Source organism: Microtus oregoni, unplaced genomic scaffold, assembly GCF_018167655.1.
Source record: "Microtus oregoni isolate MIOR12 unplaced genomic scaffold, Mior012 000007F_ref0000211, whole genome shotgun sequence".
Classification (NCBI taxonomy): domain Eukaryota; kingdom Metazoa; phylum Chordata; class Mammalia; order Rodentia; family Cricetidae; genus Microtus; species Microtus oregoni.
The window spans coordinates 44,119,736-44,136,738 of NW_024543066.1; the positions used below are offsets into that span (position 1 = coordinate 44,119,736).

The 17,003-nt window shown below is 46.1% G+C and overlaps 1 protein-coding gene across 2 annotated transcripts in view; it reads left to right on the forward strand.

Annotated features, from left to right (window-relative positions):
- Ccnd3 (cyclin D3) overlaps positions 1-17,003 on the forward strand; it is a 90,711-nt gene that overhangs the window by 42,683 nt on the left and 31,025 nt on the right. The window contains exon 2 of one of the 2 annotated variants that reach the window (XM_041655406.1): positions 7,678-7,785. The exons of the other annotated variant lie outside the window; for it this stretch is intronic. The gene's annotated coding sequence lies outside the window, so the exon portion shown is untranslated. The remainder of the gene's footprint in view (positions 1-7,677; positions 7,786-17,003) is intronic. 2 annotated transcript variants of the gene reach the window in all.

The window sequence follows — 17,003 nt, forward strand, 5'->3', positions numbered from 1 at the left end:
TTTCTCTGTGTATCCCTAGCTGTCATGGAACTCGGTCTATAAACCACGTTGGCTTAAACTCACAGACAGCTGCCTGCCTCTGTCTCCTGAGTGCTGGGATTAAAGATGTGTGCCACTATGCCTGGCTGGAGAATCATGTTTTCAAGGTCATCCTCAAAACCCTCTATCCAGTTTGAGGCCATAGTGGGCTAGATGAAGGAAATCCCCGTCTCAGAAGGAAAAGCAATTGAGACCAGAAATTATCACAATGGAAGTGTAGACGAGCCAGTACTGGAGCAGGAAAGGACTGGCTGCTTGAACTGGGACAATGACAGGGGAGAATGGCCATTAGATAGGTAGACTCTCCAACCTCTCCATGCTAAGGAGTCCTCTGGGTAGTTCTTGGCCGTATCTAGCCAGATCCTCCTCCTATTTATGGTTTTGACTTTAAGCTATTTGGCAAAGTAGATAGAAATTACTTTAACGACCGTCCAAACGTGGCAACCCAACCCAGGGCTTTCTCGTGGATCTTTACTCTGCCACCCTCTCCCAACCCCATAGTTTCCCCGATACCTGCCAGGGTCAGATTCTGTGTCTATTTAAGGTGACACTGGTTCATTTGACAGACTACAGTGACAGTGTAAAGGCTGGCAGCTGCCTAAGAGACAGACAAGTGGAGACACTGGCAAGGAGCAACACAGGCGAGTGGTCATGAATATCTAAACATGGCGGGAAATGCCTTTAGTCCCTGTGCCAGGAGGTAGAGGCAGGAGAATCAGGAGATCAAGACAGGCCTCTGCTGCACAGTGAATCTGAGGAGTCGGAGCTGCTTAAGACTGTGTCAAAAAAACAAACAGATTGAGCGCCTCTGGTCAGCCAAAGCTACATAGTGAGGCCCATCTCCAAAGCAAACACACAGGTAAATAAATAGGATAAATTGGTAAGATGTCTGAACAAGTAAATATGCTTGCTGCCAAGTCTGATGAACTCAGGGTAATACCCAGGACCCACTTAGTGGGAAGAGAAAAGTAACTCCCACAAGTTGTCTATACACACACACACACACACACACACACACACACACACACTTTAAAAAATATCTAGACATGATGGAGGCAATAGGGGATATCAAACAGGTAAGACCTGGGAGTGGTCACTCATACCTGTAATTTTAGTACTGGAGAGGTAGAGGCCAGAGACCAGGATCTCAAAGGCTAGCATTTTCTATATACTGAATTCAAGAAGGCCAGCCCAGGCTACACAGGATTTTCTTCTCAAAAAAAGTGCCTGTCCCTGCCAAGGAGAGAGGGAAATCTCAAGCACATAACTAGTAGACAAACCCAATGAGCTCTGACAAGTGCAGAGGGAGCAGAGACCAAACACAGGCAAACAGGAGCTGCCCATTCGGCCTGCTGAAGGCTCCATGAGGAGGGTGACAGCAGTTTTAGAAATTTCAGGAGTTTTACAAAGTACAGACATTTCCCCAGTGGGGACACTCACCTCAATGCTTGAAATCTCAGGGGGAGACATACCCTATAGAAACTAAAATATGTGGGTATAATACCTGTCCTCACCTTTTTATTTATAAAGAATAGGAAGCCTGCTAGGCGGTGGTGGCACATGCCTTTAATTCCAGCACTCAGGAGGCAGAGGCAGGTGGATCTCTGTGAGTTCAAGGCCAGCCTGGTCTACAGAGAGAGTTCCTGAACAGACTCCAAACCCTGTCCTGAGACAGACAGACAGACAGACAGACAGGCAGGCAGACAAAAGGAAGTTCCTGAAGCAGTAGCCAGTTTACTCATATACCTCTTCTCCCTTCCCAGCTGAATTTTATTTTTTTGAAACAGGGTCTCATAGAGCCCATACTGGCTTTGAACACAGGTAGCTAAAGATGTCCTTGAACCTTTTTTGGTTCGGTTTGGTTTTTTGTTTTGTTTTGTAAAGCACAATTAATAAAAACTCAGAGAGCAATAAGGGTTCAGCCTGAAGACCAGAAAAGCAAAACAGCCAGCTAGGTACCAGTTCTTACCTTGACCTCAGTCAATCCTGCCTCTAAAAATCTCAGAATGAGACTGTGCCTGAGAGCTGTCTCCTCCTGTTTTATATTCCTCTCTAGGGCTGGGATTGGGATTAAAGATGTGCACCACTGGGATTAGAAGAATGCACCGCCCAGTTTCTATGGCAACTAGTGTGGCTCCTGGGATTAAAGGTGTGTGTCACCACTGCCTGGTTTGTAAGGCTGACCAGTGGGGCTGTTTTGCTCTCTGATCCTTAGGCAAGATTTATTTATTAAAATACAAATGAAAGCCACTACAGTTTTGTTTTCCAAAGCAGGGTTTCTCTGTGTAGCTCTGACTGTCCTGTAACTTGTCTGGAACTCACAGAAACTTACTTCTTCTGCCTCCTAAATTCTGGGATTAAAGGCTTGCACCACCATGCCCAGCCCAGCCCTGAACCTTTAATCTTCCTGCCTTCACCATTTGAGGTCTGGGACCACAGACATTCCCACCTCACAGGGTTTACTCTGTGTTAAGGATTGAAGCTCAGGCTTTCTCCATGCTGAGCTGGATGGAGTTCTACGCCCGTGAAGGGCACCATCCCCAGCCCTAACCCTCTCTCCCCTCTTAAAAACACGGTTTGCTTCATAGCCCAGGCTGGCCTAGAAGTCTGAATCCTCTCTCAGCAGCTCCACTGTTTGGGGTTTCAAATGTATGCCACCTTGCAAGTTTCAAGCTGGCCTTGGACTTGCAACAATCTTGTACCTTCTTCCTGAATGTTGGGATGGCGGGCCTTGTCATGATGCCTTGCTTTGTGTATTAACTTTGTATCCTCCAATGTTGCCTATAATTATTCATTAATTCCAGGAGTGTTCTTTCAGGCTTTCTACATTGATAGGTCAAAGAAACTCTTTTGTTTTGTTTTATTTTTTTAGAGACAGGGTTTCTCTTTGTAACAGCCCTAGCTGTCCTGGAACTCCCTCTGTAGACTAGGCTGGTCTGGAACTCACAGAATTCCACCTGTCTCTGATGTTCACTTAATGTGGGTGCATAGTGAAATATTGAGCAGCAATGTATAGATTAACTATATTAGTACTGGCAGAATGGCTCAGTAGGTAGGAAGCTTGTTGTCGGTCTTGATGCCCCGCCTGAGTTTGATCCTCAGACCCACGTGGTAGGAAGAATTGACTCTACAAAGTTGTTCTCTGATCCCCATGTGTGTGCCAAGGCACACATGCTCTCACACACAATCCTAGTAAATAATAAAAGTATGTTTCAAAAATACTGAGAGGGCTGGAGAGATGACTTGTTGGTTTAGAGCACTGGCTGGTCTTCTAAAGGACCCAGGTTCAATTCCCAGCACCCACATGGCAGCTCACAACTGTCTGTAACTCCAGTTCCAGGAGATCTGACATCTTAAAATATGCACATAAAATAAAGTTAAATAAATCATAAAGAAATTCTTTAAAAAAAATATTGAGCCAGGCGGTGGTGGCGCACGCCTTTAATCCCAGCACTCGGGAGGCAGAGACAGGCGGATCTCCGTGAGTTCGAGGCCAGCCTGGTCTACAAGAGCTAGTTCCAGGACAGGCTCCAAAAGACACAGAGAAACCCTGTCTCAAAAAACCAAAAAATAAAAAAATATTGAGAAACCGGGTGGTGGTGGCACATGTCATTTAATCCCAGAATTTGGGAGGCAGAGGCAGGTGGATCTCAGTGAGTTCAAGGCCAGCCTGGTCTACAAAATGAGTTACAGGCCGGGCGGTGGTGGCGCACGCCTTTAATCCCAGCACTCAGGAGGCAGAGGCAGGGGGATCTCTGTGAGTTCGAGACCAGCCTGGTCTACAAGAGCTAGTTCCAGGACAGGCTCCAAAACCACAGAGAAACCCTGTTTCGAAAAACCAAAAAAAAAAAAAACAAAAAAAACAAACAAACAAAAAAAAACAAAATGAGTTACAGGACAGCTAGGACTGTTAAACAGAGAAACCCTGTCTCAAAAAAAAAAAAAAAATAGAGAAAGCCAGACCTGGTGATGTAAGCCTCTAATCCCAGCTCTTGGGAGGCAGAGGTAGGCAAATCTCTGAGTTCGAGGCCAACCTAGTCTACAGTGCTAGTTCTAGGTCAGTTAGGCCTACACAGAGAAACTCTGTCTTGAAAAAAAAATCACAGAATTAAAATAAAAATATTGAGAGAAAATAGGAAACAAAATGTAGATACATAAATGTATATGATATATCTCAGGAATTTCTCATTGTGTGAGGGGGCTTGCTGCACAAATATGAAGTCCTGTGTTCAGCTCTTCAGCATCCATGCAAAAAGCTAGACTTAGCCCAATGCATATATGTGACTCCAGCCCTGGGTAGGGACAGAGACAAGAGAATCACTGGCTTGACGGCTTCTTCAACACGCTGCTGGCCCTGGGCTCAGTAAAATACACTGTCTCAAGGGAACAGGGCAGAAAGCAATAGAGGAAGATGTCAACATAACATTCTCCTCATGGGTGCACACACCTGCACACACAGCTCCATGCACAACACACCCAAATAATGTACACACACACACACACACACAAGCACACCTTTACCTATTTACCCTAGGCTGGCCTTGTACTTCCTCTGTAATCAAAGATGACCTTGAGATTCCTCGTCCTGGGACCACAGGCTCATAGGGTAGAAGGGCTTGACTCCTAAGCCCAAAGACTTGACTTCCATAGCTTCCATGTTAAGGTGGAAGGAGAGACCCAATTCCACAAAGCTTCCCTCTGACCGGCACACACAGGTCATGACATACACATGCCCATACAAATACAAATAAATAACAAGTTTTTAAAATCTCTTGATCCTCCTTCTACCTCCCAAATGCTGAGATTTTAAGCCTAGACTCCCAGTTTAAAGTTGCTTTTTAAATTTTTGTTTGGTTTTGTTTTGTTTTTTGAGACAGTTTCTCTGTTTAATAGCCTGAGTTGTCCTGGAACTGGCTCTGCAGACCAGGCTGGTCTTGAACTCACAAAGATCCACTTGCCTTTGCCTCCCAAGTGCTGGGATTAAAGGTGTGCGCTACCATCTCCCTGCTGATTTTTAAATTTTTAATCTTATTTTATTGTATTCATTTCTCTGTGTGTGTGTGTCTGTCTGTGTGTGTGTCTGTCTGTCTGTGTGTCTGTCTGTCTCTGTGTCTCTGTGTGTGTCTGTCTCTGTGTGTGGTATCTGTCTCTGTCTGTCTGTCTCTGTGTGTGTGTCTGTCTGTGTGTGTGTCTGTCTGTCTGTGTAACTCTGTGTGTGTGCCTGTCTGTGTGTCTATCTGTGTGTGTGCCTGTCTGTGTGTCTGTCTGTCTGTGTCTGTCTGTCTCTGTGTGTCTGTCTGTCTGTGTGTTTGTGTGCCTGTCTGTGTATGTGTGTGTCTGCCTGTCTGTGTGTGTGTCTGTCTGTCTGTCTCTGTGTGTGTCTATCTGTCTGTCTCTGTGTGTGTCTGCCTGTCTCTGTGTGTGTCTGTGAGTGGGGGTACACCCATGCCATGGTGCACATGTGGAGGTCAGAGGACAACTTTCAGAAGTCTGTCCTTCCATCATTAGTGGCAGGGATCAAGCTTGGGTTGTCACATTTGTGCAGCACAGTGCTTTTAACCCCGTGAGTCACCTCGTTGGCCCTTGAGAATTTGTTTGTGTGAATCTTTTCTTCTCTTACAAACTCTTATTTGTTTTATTTTCTGTCTGTAAGTGTTTGTATGTATTACGCCACATGTTCGCCTGGTGCTTAGAGAACAAAGGTGACCGATCCCCTGACATTTGAGTCACAGGTGGTTGTAGGTGCTGGGAACTAAACCAGGGTCCTCTGCAAAAGCAAAAAGTGCCCTTAACCAGTGAGCCCTCTTTCCTGCCCCCTGAGTTTTCAAAGTCTAGTGACTCCATTTCATCTAGTGTGCTTCCCTTTGCACTAAACCCTTGCTCTGAGCCCTTAGACATACATACATACACACTTACATATTAGGTTCTTTCCCCGATAACCTTACTTGACAATAATCTTACTACTTCTTGGTCTCCAAATTTTTGGGGGAAATTTTCTTGGTTTTTGAAATGTAAATTTCTGGGAATTAGTCATGGGGAAGGCGAATAACTTGGTGGAGAAGGTTCTCTGAGGTTGTCTCAGCTGAGGGTCACAGGCTGGTCCATTCCTCACACTGAGTCACCTGCCAGCGGGCGCTTCCTTGTGGGGACTGGGGGGCGAAGAATGGCTCATCACAACCTTCTACCCACCACTGAGTTTGGTTTCTTTGCATACACCTGCCTGACAGGTGGCCCCCTCAATAACAGGCAGCCTTAGGCATCCACGCATTCAAATTAGCAAGCAAGTCTGGTGTGGGGGCGCATGCCAAAGTCCCAGCACTTGGCTGGGGATCGAGCTAGGGCTCCTCCTATGCGAGGCAGGCACTCTGTCAGCAGCTAGAGCCCTAACCCTCATTTAAATTTTTGTTTAATTTTTTGGGTTCTTTTTGTTTATTTGTTTGCTCTTTTTAAAAAAAAATAAATAAAACAATTAATTATACACATGCGTGGTATGCAAACATGAGTGCAGGTGCCTGTGGAGGCCAGAATCAGGCATCAGTTCTCCTGGAGCTGCGGTTACAGGCAGCTGTGAGCTTCCCAAAGTTCTGGGACACAAACTTGGGTCCTTGCAAAAGCAATGCAGGTACTCTTAGCCACTGAGGCATCTTTCTAGCCCTGCCCTGGCCCACTAGGTTTTTTTTCTTTAGGGTGTTTGTTTGTTTGACATTTTAAGACAAGGTCTCACTCTGTAGCCCAGGATGGCTTGGAACTCACTGTAAAGCCCAAACTGGCCTGTGTCAACCTCCCAGGGTTTGGATTACAGGCAGAACCAGCACTCCTGACTCAGTGTTTATATGAAACTGAAGTCACTGAGTGAGGAGAAAGTACATTCTAAGGTAGTGAGTGCCTGATGCAAACCTATAGCCCCAGCCCAAGGAGGCTGACGTGGGAAAAGAGGGCATGAATCCTGGAGTCCAAGACCAGCATGGGCAGCAGGAGAGACCCTATCTAAAAAGGTGGAGAGTAAAATACTACTGCTCCTAATAAATAATTAAGCATTGTCTATGTAAATTATAATGATCACGCATGTTTAAAAAGTTTAAAGTGTAATGTGGAGAGATGCTCAGTGGTTAAGAGCACTGGCTGTTCTGCCAGAGGACCTGGATTTGATTCCCAGCACCCACCAGGTGACTCAATGCCTGTAATTCCTGTATCAGGGAATCTGACACCCTTCTCTGGCTTCCGTGGGCACCAGGCACACGCATGGTGCACAGACATACACAGATGCAGGCAAACTCTCAGAGAACACACTACACAGATAACAGTACATACATATCATACACAGAGAACAACACATAAACAACTTAAAAACCAGAAAGGGTCTGCTAGAAGGCTCCATGGTTGAAGGTACTTGTCATGTATCCAAGCCTTCCGGGGCCCACATGGTGGAAGGGGAGAATCGGCCCTACAGAGATATCCTCTGACTTGCTCTCCATGGCACATACGGGATGGACACACGTCATACAAACACATACAATTTTTAAAAAGTATGTGTCATATTGATTACCCCAATTCTGTTCTGTGCAGAGCTGTGGGAAACTATTAGGCCATGGCCGATAACACACACTAGCGTTTCTAGAACTTACTACTCTCTTCTAGGAAAGACGGCCAAAGGATCAGACTGCTGAAGGCCATCCTCAACTGCCCAGCAAGCTCCAGGCCAGCTTGTACGACATAAGACCCTGACAGGCTCAAGAGAAATACCAGGTTGGTCAGCCATCTTTGTACCCCAAGTCCCTTTCAGGGTTGAAGTGATAGTAGTGACAGAATTTACCAGAGGAAGAATCAAGATGGGAAGTGAAGTAGGTTGTGGTTCAACAGGTGGCTACCCCTCTGTGACCCTTTCTAACTTGGGCTGTTGTTGAATAATAACAGGGGCACTGGGGAGCTGCCTCTAGGGGCCCTCTGTAAACTGGCAGTGGGTTTTCTGTATAACTGGTGTATAAACTGCTTCTGTATAACTGGTGTATAAACTGCTTCTGTATAACTGGTGTATAAACTTCTTCTGTGCAACTGTGTGCTAAGTGTTTTCCAACCAGACCGATGTGAGCTCCAGCTGTTTCCTCTCAGAGGAAGAGGGAGCTGGGGGTGGTGGCTCAGACTTGTAATCCCAGGACTGGAGAGGTAGACTCAGGAGGATTAGGAGTTCAAAGTCATCCTTGGCTACATAGGAGGCTTGAAGACAACTCTTAGCTACGTGAGATCCTGTCTTTAAACAAAGCAAAGCACAAGAAGGGGGAGAGGGAGGCTGGGGGGGGCTGAAGACGTGGGTGTTGGAGAGAGGGGGGCTAGAGAGGGGAACTAGAGAGGGGAGCTGGAGAGGGGGTACTTCACAGACGGGGCTGGAGAAAAGGAGGTTGAAGAGAGGAGATGGAGAGACGGGGACTGTAGGGGATGGAAAGATGGGAGCTGGTGAGATGGGGGCTGCAGACTGGGGCTGGAGAGATGGGGGCTGGAGATATGGGGGGATGTAGAGAGGCTGGAGAAAGGGGGACTTAAGAGAGGGGGGCTCATCAGAAGGGAGTAGCTACTATTATAAAAGACGGAAGTTCTGTTCCCAGAACCCAGGGAATCTGATATCCATTTCTGGAGGGCACCCAAATACATGTGGCAAATGCACACACACACACACACACACACACACACACACACACACGTTAAGGAAAAAAAAACTTCTTAGCCTCAAATACTTGTGTGGGATATCCTGTTTACAGATGAGAAAACAAGCAAGGGATAGAGAGTCTACCCAACTCAGATTGTACAGCTGCTAAAAAATAACAGAACCAGATGTGAAACCAGGCAGGAGCTGGAAGCAAAGGACTCGCCTAACATTGTGAGACCCTGGCTTCCATTCCCAGCACCACAAACAAAACAAAACAAAACAAAACAGATAAACCAGGCAGGGAGCCTGGCTATGGAATGAGATTTTGTTTTTGTTGTCATTTTTCTGATGTCCAATGAAAGCAGAGAGACACAGACACTCAGCAAGGCCACACAGCTGGTAGGTACCTCAAACATCTGGGAATCAAACCAAGTTCAAGTCCAGAACTCACCCTGGTAACCATGACCCTATGCTAAGCCCATGGTAGTTCTTATTACCGCTCACACGCTGTTCTTCTGGACTGAACCCAGGGCCATGTTCAGACCAGACTGGGTCTGTTCAGTGTTAGGACCACAGACATGTGCAGAGCTCTACCCCTAGGCCTCATGGATGCTTTCAAAACAGAGATCATGTGATCTGGAGAGATTGCTCAGTGCTAACGAGCATGCACTGGCCTTCCAGGGGACCCCACTTCTGTTTCTAGTACCTGTGTCTAACTCCAGGGGACCTGACGCCGCTGGCTTCTGAGGGCACCTGCACTCACATGCGCACACCCTGACACAGACACGCATGTACACATAATTTACAAAAACCAGAAGATCTAGAGCTGGGGATAAACTCAGTTGGTGCAGTGTTTATCTAGCGTGAATGAAATCCTTGGCTCCATCCCCAGCACCACATAAACTTCGTGTCCTGGTTCTCACTTGCAATCCCTGCACTTGGTAGATGGAAAGAGAGTCAGAAGTTCAAAGTCAGAAGCAAAACAAACAACATAAAACAACCCCACCAAGTAGTGGGGACTGGGGAATAAAGTACTTGTCACCCAAGCATGAGGATCTGAGTTCGATCCCTAGAACCCTAGGGAAAACATAGGCATGGTGTATGCTTACAATCCTAGCACTGGCCAGCCATTCTAGCCTAGGAGAGCTCAGTGAGCTCCAGGCCAATGAGAGACCCTGTGTCAAGGGACATGCATGGTGTTTCTGTGGATGATATCCAAGGATGTCCTCTGCTCTCCCATGCATAAGCACACACGTGCACACACACATAAGCACAAGTTTGAGGTAAGTCTGGGCTACATGAGACCCTGCTTCAAAAAATAAATGGGAAGCTGGGCGATGGTGGCGCACGCCTTTAATCCCAGCACTCGGGAGGCAGAGGCAGTGGATCTCTGTGAGTTCGAGACCAGCCTGGTCTACAGAGCTAGTTCCAGGACAGGCTCCAAAGCCACAGAGAAACCCTGTCTCGAAAAACCAAAAATAAATAAATAAATAAAATAAAATAAATGGGGCTGAATGTAGTGGCATACTCCTTTAACGTCAGCACTTGGAGGGCAGGAGTAGGTGGATCTCTGAATCAAGGCCAACCTTATCTACGCAGAGACTCCCAGCTCACAAAACAAAAAGTAAAACAAACAGAAAGCAATAAAATAGGGTTAGGAAAATGGACCCATAAGTAAAGGCAGACTCACAAACCTGAGGACCCTAGTTCAATTCCCCAAATCCAGATGCAACTGGGTGGTGGTGGCGCACACCTTTAATCCAGCACTCAGGAGGCAGAGGCAGATTAATCTCTGTGAGCTTGAGACCAGCCTGGTCTACAGAGTGAGTTTTAAGACAGGCTCCAAAATTACAGGGAAACCTTGTCTCAGAAAAAAAAAGACAAACAAACAAAAAAAACAAGATCAAAAAACAACAGCCAAGTGGTGGTGGTACACACCTTTAATCCCAGCACTTGGAAGGTAGAGGCAGGTGGATTTCTCTTGTGAGTTCGAGGCCAGCCTGGTCTACAAGAGCTAGTTCCAGGCAGGATAGGAACCAAAGTTACACAGAGAAACCCTGTCTCAAAAAACCAAAAACCAAAACAAAACAAAACAAAACAAAAAAACCACCACCAACAACAAACAAAAAACAGATACAATGTATTTCTACAAGATGGAATGCAGGACAGAAAGGTCATCTGTAAGCCTGGAATATACAGTGAGAAGAGACAAGAGAGACCCCGACTTACTGAGGTGGGAGGGGAGATCTGACTCCTGAAAGTTGTCCTCTGACCCCCACAAGTCTGCTCTCACGCGCGTGCACGCGCACACACACACACATTAAACTTGAGAACAAAGCAGTCTATATACTATGTCCCAACATTCTCAACTCATACCATGTATGACGTTCGTTATAAGGCAGTTCATCTACTGAGTCTTCTACAGTTGGGACGTTTTGGTTGTTTCCATTTTTTTTTTTTCCAGAGAGAGAAAGGGAAATGGCAGGAATGTGGCTGGGTTTATCAGCTTGACTCTTTGTGTAAAGGTTTTCCAAGACTGGAATTAACAGCCTGGAGTCGACACTCGAGCAGGAGAGGAAGTTCTGATTAGTAATGGTACCAGGATGTAGAGAAGAAGAACAGAGCCGCACTGTTCGCCAGGGATTTGGCATAGCTTGCTCAGATAGGAGATTTGGGATGCATTTCACAAGTATTTGTAATTCTCTCTCTGGGTATTATAGTGTTCTTCAGTGCTCTCCAGCCTAGCATCTCACTGACATTTCCCAGACACATGTGGGAGGGGCAGAGTAGGGTGGGACCATTCCCTTCCCAGCTCAGCCATGTGTGGCCATCTGGAGTCCCAGGGACCATTCATCCCCTCTCCTTCCCTTTCCCTCTCAACTCAGAGCCCCTTTAAAGTCTTCCCTTCAATGTTCTACTTTCCGGGGGCTGGGAGATGGCTCAGTGGATGAGGTGCCTGATGTACAAGCATCAGCACCTGAGTTTGGCTCCTCAGCACCCCACATATGACAACAGGGCCTGGTTTCTGTAAACTTTGTGCAGGATGGATGGAGACAGGTGTATCCCCAGATCCTGCTGATCTAGTCTAAATAATCAGTGAAAAATCTGATCTTCAAAGAATGGTGGAGAGCCATCTGGGAAGACAGCAGACACACACACGCACACACACATGAACACACGCGCACTCACACAGTGCACACTTACACATGCACACGTGCACACAACACACACATTAACACGTGTGCACTCACACAACGTAACATGCACATTCACGCACACATACACACATGCACACACGCACACTCGCATACATACACATGCACACACATGCAATACAACACACATGAACACAGTGCACTCACACACATGCACACTCTTACATATGAACACGTTCACACTCACACACATACACATTCACACGCGCACATTCACAATGTCTTCAAATATCTCAGGTCCAAACTGATAAGAAATCCAAGACCATCAGATGACCCTCGCCCGTGATGCTCTTCATTTGTGGTATCCTCAGCTTGGTCCTGAGCACTTCCCAGGCTCTGTCCTAGCTGTTATTATACATAACTTTATGTGATATTAGCATAACTGAAAACAAATTATTACACTATGTATGTGCTTGTTTTGTTCATGAAGGTAGGTACCCACGCTGGCACACATGTGGAGGTTCAAGGACAGCTTTTGAGAGTCACCCACCATAGCAGGGAAAAACTCAGGTCAGCCAGGCAGTGGTGGCTCACGCCTTTAATCCCAGCACTCAGGAGGCAGAGGCAAGCAGATCTCTGACTTCGAGGCCAGCCTGGTCTACAGAGCAGGTTCCAGGACAGGCCCCAAAGCTACAGAGAAACCCTGTCTTGAAAAAACAAAACCCAAACAAAAGTAAAACCTCAGGCCACCAGCCTCAGCCAGCATTTTATAGAGGAGGAAGGAGGAAGTCTCCAGAACCTAAGGTCTTATCCAAGCTACCTTGGAAAAGGTAGTTTACGACCTGGGATTCAAGAGCCAGGGCTGTCTAAGCTCCCGGTCACACCATAGTAATCACCACATATTCTTTACAACCTTCACAATGTCCAGAGCAAGGGCAAGCATAGCGAGGAGAAACGCCCCAGAAGCCACAGGAGACTTTCATCACTGAAATTCACACAAGCTCACTTACAGAACGTGGGGGCTGCACAGGACACCGGGCACACACATCTTTCTCCTTTCTTTACTGGTTTTAGGGTAGTGTCTGTGCTGTGGGTGTGTAACTGTGGGCATATGTGTCATAGATGCCTGTGAGTTCTGAGGTTCTCTCCTTCCACTAAAGGTTTCTCAGGCTTGTATGGAAAGTGCTTTTATCCAAGTGGACATCTTGCCAGCCGATCAATTTTATTTCTCTTTTGAGACGGTCTATTTAGCTCATGCTAGCACGGAACTCACAGTCTTCCTGCATCTGTCTCTAGAGACAGTCTGTTTAGCCTGTGCTAGCCCGGAGCTCACAATCCTCCTGTACCTGTCTCTACATTCAATCTGCAATACATTGACTATCTTTTATTTTTACTTATTTATTTTGTTTGTAACATCTTCAGCATTGTATTGAGAACTTTCCAGGCTCTGTTCTTGCTATTTTTACAAACAACTTTATGTGTATTTAGATATACTGTATAACAAATAACAACTATTTATTTATCTTGACCAGATCTTGACCTGTAGCCTAGGCAGGTCTCAACCTTGAAATCCTGCAAACTTTACCAGTTGGGAATATAGGTGTGCACCACCTCTGTTGGTTTTATTTCTATGTAAGATCTTAAATCACTCTGAGTCTCTGTTTCTTTAGCCACAAAATGGAGATAATAAACACTGATTGATTCTATAGGACCACTGGGAGAATAAAATGAGATAATGCTTCTATGTTTAAAAAAAAAATGGGCACAAACCTCGAGTGTGGGACACACTGATTCCAGCACTCCAGTGATGGGAGACAGGAGAGTTCCTGGTATTCACCAGCCGTCCATCACAGCCAACTGATGGCTGCAGGACCAGGGGGAGACCTGCTGGCTGCAGGACCAGGGGGAGACCTGCTGGCTGCAGGACTAGGGAGAGACCTGGTGGCTGCAGGACCAGGGGGAGACCTGTCTCAGAACACTATGATGGGGAGGTTGCAGAGTCAGCATTGAGAGCCCTGGTGGCTGCAGGACCAGGGGGAGACCTGGTGGCTGCAGGACCAGGGGGAGACCTGTCTCAGAACACTATGGTGGGGAGGTTGCAGAGTCAGCATTGAGAGCCCTGGTAGCTGCAGGACCAGGGGGAGACCTGTCTCAGAACACTATGATGGGAGGTTGCAGAGACTTAACGTTTCAGAGCATTTGCTCTTCTTGTGAGGATCTGAGTTCAGTTCCTAGCACCTACATCAGGTAATTCATAACCTCTGTAACTCTAAGCCAGGGCATCTAATCTCTTCTGGAATCCATGGGCTCATGTGTACAGCCTACACACAGACATGTAATTAAAAATAAATCTAATAATATTTATTTTTAAAACAGCAACAACAGGGGCTGGAGAGATGGCTCAGTGGTTAAGAGCACAGACTGCTCTTCCAGAGGACCCGGGTTCAATTCCCAGCACCCACATGGCAGCTCACAACTGTCTGAAGATCAGTTCCAGGGGATCTGACACTTCACACCAATGCACATAAGATAAAGTTAAATAAACCATAAAAAAATATTTAAAAAAAAACAGCAACAACAATAAATAACAATAATAATAATAAGGATGGAACCAGATGTGGTTGGCACTCACCTTTAGTTCCAGCACTAGGGAGGCAGAGGCAGGCGGATCTCTGTGGATTCAAGGCCAGCCTGGGTTACATAGTCAGTTTTAGGTGAGCCCTGTCTCAAAACAAGAAAAAGAAATTAAAAAAGAAAGGTGGGTAGTTGCAGAGAAGACCACCTGATGTCTACATGTACATGCATGGATGCATGCACTCCCACACACGTGTGCACAAGCATAAACCACATGAGCACATATATACATACCACACTCAAGGATGTATTTCCTGCCTTGAATGGGGCAGAAGAATGAGAGGAAGTAAGATTATTAATATAAACTTGAAATGTAGATTTCCTGAAGGGTGTCCCCTCAGCTCTCTGACCTTAAATGACTGATCACGGTCTCAGTTGTCTTTTTACCACACGGAGGATAGGACTACAGAGCAGACACCTTACATGTAGTATTTACTGAGTCCTCGGGACAGCCCTGCAAGATTTTGGTAGAAGGAAAATCTGAGATTCAGGCAGATTAAATCCTGTATCTTTTGCCAGGCAGTAGTGGTGCACACTTTTAATCCCAGCACTTAGGAGGCAGAGGCAGGCAGATCTCTGTGAGTTTGAGGCCAGCCTGGACTAGAGATGAGTTCTAGGTCAACCAGAGCTTACACAGAGAAACCCTGTGCCAAAAAAAAAAAAAAAAAAAGAAAGAAAGAAAGAAAAAGAAAAGAAAAAAAAGTGGGGGGAAGAGTACCATACCTCAGACCAGCAGGCAATAGGTCTGTGATTTCAGTCCAGGTTGCACAGAAGACAGCATATGCTTTCAAGGATTGCAGAACTCATTCACAGTTTTATTTTATTTTTGAAACAATGTCTTACCATGTAGCCCTGGCTGGCCTGGAACTCACAGAGATCCAGCTGACTCTGTTACCCCAGTACTGGGGTGAGAGGCCTGTATATCAGCAAATCTAGTTTATTTTTATTTTTTAATTATTTTCTTGCAAAAGTGTCCATTCAATCCAGGCTGGTCCCTGGCTCTTCTGAAATGCTAGGACTACAGCTGTACACCATCACGCCTTTTATGTGGGATTATCGCTTATCTTCTTTTCCTGGAAACAGATGTTCATGTAGCCCAGGCTGGCCTCAAAGTTGATACACAGCCAAGGATGACCTTAGACTTCTGCCTCTACCTTCCCAGCGCTAGGGTTGTAGTGCCTGCTTCTTTGCCTCCATTAAGCTGCATACTCATTGCTTGCAACTTCATATTATACTGATTTTATAAATACTTTCCTTAGAATAAAAGAAAACAAGCCAGGCATGGTGATGAACACCTTTAATCCTAGTCCTGTGGAGGCAGCGACAGGCAGGGCAGATCTCTGTGAGTTCAAGTTCAAGACCAGCCTGGTCTATATAAAGAGACCATCTCAAAAATAAAAAAAGTATCTTGTATGATTAGAGATGTGTGTGTTTGTGGGGGGGTCTGTGTGGATCTGTGTGTGTCTGTGTGTGTTTGTGGGGGGGTCTGTGTGGGTCTGTGTGTGTCTGTGTGTGGATCTGTGTGTGTCAATGTGTGTGTCTGTGTGGGTCTGTGTGTGTCTGTGTGTGGATCTGTGTGTGTCTATGTGTGTCTGTGTGGGTCTGTGTGTGTCTGTGTGGGTATGGTGGCATGTGTATGTGTATGCAGGTACAATTGGAGGTCAATGGCATCAGATCTCCTGGAGCTGGAGTTAAAGGTTTTCTGAGCCTCCTGATGTGAATGGTAGGAACTAGAAAAGGGTTATTTCAAGCTGGAATTTGTAAGACACTTAAGTAATACTGACACCTTAGAAGCTGAGGCAGGCTCGCTTGAGTTTAAGGCCAGTTTGGTCTACATAGTAAGTTCAAAGCCAGCCAAAACTTCATAATGAAACCCAGATTTTTAAAAACCCAAAAATAACAGCAACAAGAGTTCACTTGAACTTCCCAGGTCATTGTTGATAATACCATACCCCATCAGGGGCATAGCCAATTGTGGTGGCTTCCACCTGTAATCCCAGTTCTTAGGAGGCTGAGGCAGGAGGACTGCCTGGAGTTTGTGGCCAGCTTGGGCTACAGAGTGAGAAGCTGTCTCAAAAAAATTTTTTTTTTCGGGTGAGGGTTTTAAGATAGGGTTTTTCTGCATAGCCCTGCCTGTCATGGAACTCTCTCTGTAGACCAGGCTGATCCACCTGCCTCTGCCTCCTGAGTGCTAGGATTAAAGGTGAGTGTCACCGCCGGGCGGTGGTGGCGCACGCCTTTAATCCCAGCACTCGGGAGGCAGAGGCAGGCGGATCTCTGTGAGTTCGAGACCAGCCTGGTCTACAAGAGCTAGTTCCAGGACAGGCTCCAAAACCACAGAGAAACCCTGACTCGAAAAACCAAAAAAAAAAAAAAAAAAAAAAAAAGGTGAGTGTCACCATGGCCGCCCCCCACCCCAATTAAGTACTGCGATTTTTGTCAAATATTGAGGAAACACTCTCAGAAAGTCTTCCCCATCTGTAGCATAGCGTTTCCTGGTTCCTAGTGCAGGGGCTCATCTGCAATAGCCCTGA